Below are 9,130 nucleotides of genomic sequence, written 5' to 3'. Positions count from 1 at the left end.
TAGTGGGTTCAACAGTTGTAGTGGCTGCTTCACTTGGATTACCACAAAGAGTTACTTGTAACTCAATGCGCGTAACCTCCTCAGGTTGTGTTGGTGGGTTAGCAATGAATGATACAGCAGGCTCAGTCAGTTGTTGAGGCATATTCTCATTGACAGGTGATTGAGAAGGACTGAGTACTGCCTTGTTCAAATCAATTGCATCCAACAGTAGTTGTGTTTTTGGTGGAATTGTGGATGTGATGGTTGGTGTAGAAGGCGGACTTGCTCGGGGCATTGAGCTGTGGATGATGGAAACGAGTGTATCCAGAGCATCATGATGTGGTGGCCCTTTTTGTACAACCTGTTCTTTTTGTGAAGAAGCGGGAGGAGTTATGGTTATGGGTTGAGATATTTGTACCAACTGCTGTGAGGAAGAAGCAGCAGTGGTTTCTTGTGACATTTGTGTTGTCACAGACATTAACTCTAGTATCTCATCCTCCAGAGTTGCCGTTTTGATTGGTTTGGGGGGTTTTGGATTTTTTTTTTTTTTTTTTTTGCTTTTTGGGATTTGTAGGTGTGGGTTTCAAAACAGTTGGTCTGCTGCTTTGATCACCTAGAGTAGTGGGCTCAGCAGCAGATACCTGAGGAGCAGTGGTAGCTGCTAAATTCTGCTCAGGCACCCCTGCTTGTGTTTTGCAAGGTGCTAACATTCGTGAAAAAGTTTCAGATGTTAGGCAGTTTATTACAGTTATTTCACCTTGGTTTATTAAAGCTAAATCATCCTTACTGAATTTCTTTTCAAAATAGTAACTTAAAAACCTTGGAAACAGTAAGAATGATTTGGTTTCAACATTATTAACCAAATCTTTAAAGATTTCCCGAGAATAGTTAAAATTTTCTTCTTGAAGAATTGCATATCCCAGATTTTGAATCTTTATAGGGATCTCATTAAAAGAAGTGGTTTTGTTTGAAACACATAGTAGGAGGGTATGAAATAGGAATCTGGGCACCGGAGGAAAATAACCTTTTTCTAAGGTTAGTTTCGTCATCATTGTGGCTTCATACCCTCTTTCAATGAAGTCAGTGTGCAACTCGTTTTTAGTGAAGGAAGTTTTACCTGCCTGATCATCGAGTTGGAAGACCTCGGAGATGGATTGTGGCGTGATTTGGACCTTTTTACCCTTTATAGAAGAGTGTATGGTGGTTGCAATGTCTCCTTGTTTTTCAAGGGTTGCATTCTTCCAAAACTTCCTTTAGGTCGCCAAATAGATTGGTGCATCGGCGGTGAGCAAAGTTTTGTACTTTGATTTTCCCAAGATGTTAATAATGGAGTCAAACACATCTGTGGTTCCTGGTTTTGTGAGAAGACCCAGGAGATTGTGAGATTTTTTGTATGGAATTTCAGTGGAAGTTGCCTTTTGAGAGGCTGTTTTCGATGATTTTGATGTGGGTTTTGCAGATGACTTCGATTTTATCATTTTTGAAACGAATGATCGAAGGAATTTGTGAGAGATGAGAAGAAAAACTGCTTTGAGAAGAGAATTTTTAAGAATTCAATTCGACAGTAAAACCCTGTTTTGGTGGTGAGTGGGGAATTTTATAGGAAAGAGAATGAAAGCTGACGTGGCAGCCGTTACAAAAGGTCTGACTGCTATGTACTGCCCACGTGACAACCATTGGTGAAAATGAAAGACAGTACTTTTGATGAAAGCAACTGATGAAAGCAGTGAAAAGGGGGCAGTGGATGATTTTCACTATCAGTGGATAGCATATCAGTGGATAAGACACTGCTTTTGAACAACAGAGGTTATCAAGAAATGAGAGAACAGAGGTTGCCTTTCAGCAGTGGGCAGGCTTTTTGAAGTAGAGCAGACTTTTGAACAATCGGTGGTTATGGCAGACTTTTAAGGATTTTAATGAAATTTTCATTTTTAGATATTTTTAAGGATGGATTTTTGATTTTCTGAAAACATTTTGTTGCTTTTATTCATAGAAAAACAAGATGTTGCTTGTTATTCCATGTTTAGCATCCCAATCCTAGAGACCAAGCTTTCAAAAGTGGCTGTATCAAGTGCTTTTGTGAGCACATCTGCCAGCTGGTCTTTAGTTGGGACATGATGCAGAGAAATCAAACCTTTTTCATAGCAATCCCTCACAAAGTGATGTCTGATGTCGATGTGCTTTGTGGTAGAGTGGGAAACTGGATTTTTTTATGATATTTTCTGCTGCCTGGCTGTCCAACATGAGTGGTGTCTTTAAGGCAGTGATACCAAAATCCAGCAACTGATTTTGAAGCCACAGGAGTTGGGCTGTATAGCTTGCAGCAGCAATGTTGTTGGGATTGAACCCTAACAGAGGAACAGATAATGTAAAGCCAAAACCGGATCTCATCAGTGGACCATCAATAAGCAGCAGTTTACCCTATGCTCTCCCCTTGACAGTGGTTTTCTAACAGCTGATGAATCTTAAGTGCTGCTCAAACTACAACAACTGATGAACCAAACACTGATGATACCTTAAAGACTGCTGAAGACAAACACTGCTGCTCTATCTACTGCTGTTTCCTAAGTACTGCTGAAGACTCAAGCACTGCCCTCCCAAAGACTGATCACCTTTGAAGAAAGCACTGAAGACTCAACATCTGTACTAAGGCTACAACAGTGGAACGTGAAGCAGTAGTTTCCTTAGCTTTACATTTTATTACTTATCAGATGTTACATATCAGTAGTTTGTATAGAACAGTATTTATAGTTTGTTAGGTCGTTAGATGTCACTATCATGGTGACATCAGCTGAGGTAGATCAGTAGTTTGGTTTGCCTATAAATATGACAGTATTCTGTACTGTTATACTTGATCGTTTTGAGTGAGTTCTTCTCCTCAATTCATCCTTTCATCTTATGCAACCAACTCTGGTGTATCAGGCTGAGGGGGAGTTTAGATTGTAAGCTAGCTGTAATCATTTGCTTTCTATTGTAAATCTTTTGACTCAATGAAATAGCAATTGTTTATCAATCTATACTTTCTTTTGATTATGTTTACAAAGTTTGCTACTCATTTCCGCTGCACTTATTCGTCTTATGCAAACAAACACAATCATAATGGCCCCAGATCCTAACAATTGGTATCAGAGCTTGGACAGTCAAATTCGATCTAACAATCAATTTGACATAACAGTTCAGCTCAAAAGTTATTGATACTAAAGAATTGGTTGTTTCAGTTGAAAAACAGAGTACCGAGTGAATCATGGTCAAAATGGTTATTCAAAAACTCTGTAAATCAACCAAGATGTCATATGACACACAAATCTCACACAACAAGTGTTTTCATGCATGTGTCACTCATAGTTTTCAGTTCCGTAAAATATCTGATAAATTATGGGATCGTTCGATGTTTTCAAAATTGATTTCAATTGTTGTTTTGATATTTGTGATGTTTTCAATAAACACTAAAGTATGTACCTCAGTTCAGCAGAACTTGTGTTCATCCAAAAACACTAGAATACTGCTGACATAGAAAAGAGGGAAATAAAACTTTAGGCAAAATCTCTCATGTGCTCAAAGGCAAGTTGAGTACCTTCAAAAGGACCAAATCAACGTTGTCCAAAACACATTGAGAAAATTAGGTATCAAAACTGTCCTAATCATAGGTGAATGTGAGATCTGTAATAAAACATGATCAAATATGGTCAGATCTCTCAAAACATTGCTTCAAAATGATTATGGACAAAGTATGTTCAAAATATAATCTCCTAGTGAGTATTTCTGAACATATGAATAAAAAGGGTAAAAGGGGAAAAGGAAAAAGGAACAAATCTCAAAGTGTAGCTATCTCAAAAAACTTTTGAAATCAAAAGCAAAAGAGTATAAGCATAAGACACTCTTGAGGTACAAATTAGATCATCAGTGGTCATTGTGCAACTGTGTGCATTCATCAATACAGGAATTGTTCAGGTAACACTAGCATCTTCAGTGATGGTGCTTAAAAGGAATTTACCATCAATTGACAAGAAATTGACTCAAACAATGGTCAAAATAACTTGAGAATAATATGATCATGAATTTACTGAAAAATTGTCGGATTCTTCTGATTATGTTCAAAACTTCCTTTGATTTTTGTTAAGGTGTTTTCCTCTAAAATAAAAACCAGATGTTTTTATTTGAAAATATATTATGATCTTTTACTCATTTTTTTTCAGTAAAGGTTCATCTCTGGTCTGGATGTAATTACCTTATTTTTGTGTGTAATTACTATCCCTAAACTGATCAAAAGGAAATGACACACATATCAAGGTCATGTTAAGCTCAAGTTTGGTTTTCACAGATCAAAAATTGATTTCAAATTGACTTAGACTACTGAGATACTCATGTTCTAGTTCCAGTGATTGGACACAAAATGAGCAGCTCTAGTAGAAATGTTTTCATCATCTGGGATGTTAAACCATTGTCTAAAATAATAGACATTTGGCAAATCCTTGAACAAAATTCCATATAGATAACTGCTGACAATTTAATCTTGATAATTTACATCTAAAATGTATTTTGTTAAGAATAGCATCTCAAATGCTCAACAGATGTTAGATAAGATACTGTGCCTTCACAAAGCAAAATCAAGTTCTACATCTGAACAAGCAGATGCTAACATTGTTTGTCAAAAGTTGAAATACTGCTGCACTATCAGTTGTTGTACCAATTTTTATCTTTTACCACTGTTGTTTCTAGAGTGCTGTTGTGCCTTAACATCTGCTCACTAAAGTCTGTCCACTGCTAACGTGTCAACCTCTGTTCTCCAAAACACTGATGTTTAAAATCTTTGTTCCATCCACTGTTACATCCACTGTTTCATTTCATTACCGTTGTAACTACTGATACTTGATCCATCAGTAGTTGTCAAAACAACTGTCCTCCATTATTTACCATTCCATCAGATGTTTGACACGTGGTCAGTTTTTAGCCTTCAGATCAAAATAACCACTGCCACATCAGCAATCACTTTTTCCCTAAATAAAGCCCTGATTAAATCCAAACAGGGTTTTACTGTCGAATTGAATTCCAAAAGTTCTCTTCTCATAGCAGTTTCCCTCTCATAACTCCAAAAACTTTTTCGGTCTTCTTCATCCAAAATGACGAAACCAAAATCGAAATCAAAATCAAAACCATCATCTTCCTCCACAACAACAGATGCCACTCAAATGGCCGCTGAAACACCGGAGATTCGCTACAAAGCTCCACACAACTTTGTAGGTATACTCACAAAACCTACCGATAACCACACTTTCGACTCCATCCTTGACATCCTTTCTGCATCAAAGTATAAAACTTTGATAACAGCAGACGCTCCTATTTACCTTGATACCCAGAGAGAGTTCTGGAAAAATGCCACCCTTGAAAAACAAGGAGATATCATCGCCGCCATCAACTCCTCGATACAGGGTAAGAAGGTAAACATCTCACCAAAATCCATCTCTGAAACCTTTAAACTCGAGGATTTAAATGGAAAAACCTCATTTACAAAAGACGAGTTGGTAAAAGATTTCATGAACAGGGGCTATGCAGAACAACCAAATAGGGATACCCTACAAAAGGGTTACTTCCCTTCTGCACCCAGATTTCTATTCCACACACTGCTCATGTGTGTTTCTAATAAAACAACGTCTTTTAAAGAGATACCAACGAAAATCCAAAGCCTGGGGTATGCAATTTTTAATGATAAAAACTATAGCTACTCCCAGGAAATATTTGATGATTTGGTAAAGAACGTTGATAATAAAGCATTTCTGCTCTTTCCACGATTTCTAAGCTACTATTTTGAACAAAAATTTGTTGAGAAAGATGCAGAATTGCCCAAACAAGGTGTCTCATTCAAAATAAACTGTTTAACAATTGAAACATTTTCGAGAATGATGGCACCAATAAAATTAAAAACAAAGGAGGCTGAGCAGGTTTTAGAAACTGCTACTGATCCTCAAGCAACCACTGCTGAGCCCACTGCTCCAGGTGATCAAAGTAGCACACCCACTGCTTTGAAACCAACACCTGCCACCAAAAAGACCAAAAGAAAAACATCCAGAAAACCCACCAAACCCACACCAAAGGCAACTCTGGAAGATGAGATCCCAGAGTCAATGCCAGTGACAACACAAAAGTCACAAGAAACCACTGCTGTTACTTCCTCACAGCAGATGGAAGAAAGATCTCAACCCCAGCCTAAAACTCCTCCTGCATCCTCACAAAAGGATCAGGTTGTAAGCACAGGGACACCAAATTATGAAGCTCTGTATCCACTCGGATCCATCTTCCACAGTCCTGATCCCAAGGACATGTCTCTTTCAACACCCATACCCTCACCAATCATATTACCACAATCAATAATACCCCTGTTGCATGCAGTTGATATGGCACAGACACAAACCAGTTCCTCTCTGTCACCTATTACTGAGAGCATACCTCCACAAGTGACTGGGTCTGATGTTCATGCCTCTGCTAACCCAGCAACAGCTGAGGAGGTTACACCCCCTGAGTTACAAGTAACTCTCGGTGGTAGTTCAAGTGGAGCAGCAACTACAACTGATGGATCAACAGATCTTCAGTTGGACAGTTGTTACATAACTAAGACTCCCTTGAAGGCAATTTCTTCCATGGCAACATCGGTAACCACCAGTGAGTTATCTTTAACTGCTGGTAACATCAAAGGATTATCGAGTGCTAAAGAAAGAAGTCCCCAGTACCAAGAAAAAGGGGCATCAATGGATGACTTTTGGGCTACAGCTCCTAAGTCACACATTGATACAACCACTGCTGGTGGGGATTCAGATGATCCTGTTAATTCAGGTGATGATTCAAAATACAATGAATTGACGGCCAGAGTTGAAAATCTAGAATCTTCTGTTGCCGAAATAAAAGATATGGTGCAGCAGCTGTTAGAAGCTCAAAAAGCCCAATCAACTGTTCCTCCTGCTCAAGCACCTGCTCCACAAGCATTTGCTGCAAATGAGCTTTGGAATATCTTCCAGCCCATGCTTGAACAACAGCAACAAATGGCTGCTAAAAAGCATGCTAATCAAGTACAAATGCTGACCAACATGGTGGAATCTCGGTTCAAAGACACTCAAGCAGACATCAAGGCTATAAAAGCTAGCATACAAAAGACTGCTCAGAGTGAGAAAGGTCCATCTACCATTTTCTTCATGGATACACCCCTGGCAGATAATGCCAAAAAGGGGGAGAAAACCAAGCTGAAAAAGAAAGGTATAGAAGATGGGATATACATTGAACCAGAAAAACCCAAAACTTCATCAGCTGATACAACAGTAGTTACAAAAACTGTTGTCAGTAGTCAAACAGCTGCCCTCTCATCAACACACACACCTCCAACACACTCCACCTCAACACAAATCACCACAACTACTGTTCCACCACCATCACCTGTGTCTACAACACAAAAACCACCACTACCATCACAAACAGCCAAACCTTCATTGCCTCCTGCCATAAAGCAGAAGACAGCAGATGTTACAACATCTGTTGTAATGACAACAGTGATTGAAACACCAGTTGTTTCAACCACTGTCAGTCAATCACAATCTCAAACCAATGATCCACCTAAAACATCATCAGCCTCCCCTCCATTAAAAAGGAGAAGGGTTTTCATTCCTCATGAAGAGTCACCACCACCATCACCACCATCAAATATTATCTCACAACTTCCATCCCCTGCTCAAAAGCAGAAGACATCTGCTGACATATCAGCAGTTGTAATGACAACAGCAGTTGAGACACCAGTTGTTTCAACAGTTGTTAGTCAACCATCCACCACTGCTCTATCCTTTCCTATATCTCAACCAAAGCTCTTTAGCAGAAAAAGAAAGCCAATCACTGCCGATGAAGGGATACATGATCCGAATGCTGAAAAGTATCCACTGGAGCTTGAAGCCATTAAAAATGAAATGAGGCAGTTTTACACAGAAACAGATCCATCAAAAAGAAAATTCTCCTCACTAATAGGCTATATAGCTCCAGAAGATATAACTGATTATCTCAAGATAAAGGCTAGGCAAGCTAAAGTTAAAGCTAAAGTGAAAAAGAAAGGCTAAGCGAAGAAGGCATTGCTAATAGACTGGAGTTCTACCTTGCAAAGGTTAAGCAGATGGAAGAATATGCACAAGAGCTAGACAAAGAAAAGGCTGTTCAAAAGAAGAAATTGAGAGAACAACTTCTAGCCTTCATCATGAAAGAAAAGTTCTACCCTGCTGAAGAATCCCAGTTTAAAGAATGGCCTTTGGTAGCTTTAAAGCATGAGGCTGAAAGGATCCAAAAAATCAAGAATGATCCTTCAAAGAAGAAAAATGCTCCAAACTGGAGTAAATACAAAAAGCTTATTGCTGACCTCACTGCTGAATATAAAGGAAAGAAAAAGGAGTTAGTGGATGCTAAAGTAGACACTGCTGAAGCCATATCAAAATGGTCTAGGCAGCAAACTGATGAAGCCTATGAGAGGCTGAAGAAAAGGAAGAAGAGAGAACAGATGGTGAAACTGGAACAACAAATTGAAAGCCTCAAAACAATGCTAAAATCAGCATACAAACCTACTTTTGTGTCAGACCAAAAGGAAGGAAAACAGCTGACTGAGGAAGAGGTTAAAGAAAAAGAAGCAGAGTACTTCAAAGACGTCATCATGAAAATGGGTCTGAAAGAAGATAGCTCATCAAAGCTTCAAAACCTTTTTGTGAAGGTGTTAAACAGGCCTGCATCACCGAACATTGCAAAAGACAAGACAGAAGTTGAAAGACAAGAACTTATTGAACAAGAAACTGCAGAAGATATAGCTGCAGCAGACAAAGTCATTGAAGAAGCTTTCAAAAGAATGTCTGAAAGTCTGCAGATGTTTTCAAGGCCATTATCCCTCAACTCATCAGAAGATAAATCTGTCCCAAGAAACCCATTAGGCTTTAAAATACTAAAGTGGATGTCTGATCAAAAAACCCACGTATTGACCCTGGTCAGAGCCAATGGTGAGGTGAAGCATATATCAAGGAAAGAAGCACTAGGCCTTAGTGTTAAAGATTTGCAGGATCTCCTTGAGCTCTCACTGTGCAGGGATGAAGATGACCAGAGTGCCAAAGAATTTGAAGCTGAATTTAAGGAACAAGCTAAG

Source organism: Helianthus annuus, chromosome 8 (genome assembly GCF_002127325.2).
Source record: "Helianthus annuus cultivar XRQ/B chromosome 8, HanXRQr2.0-SUNRISE, whole genome shotgun sequence".
Taxonomy (NCBI): domain Eukaryota; kingdom Viridiplantae; phylum Streptophyta; class Magnoliopsida; order Asterales; family Asteraceae; genus Helianthus; species Helianthus annuus.
Note: the sequence above shows the minus strand (reverse complement) of the source record.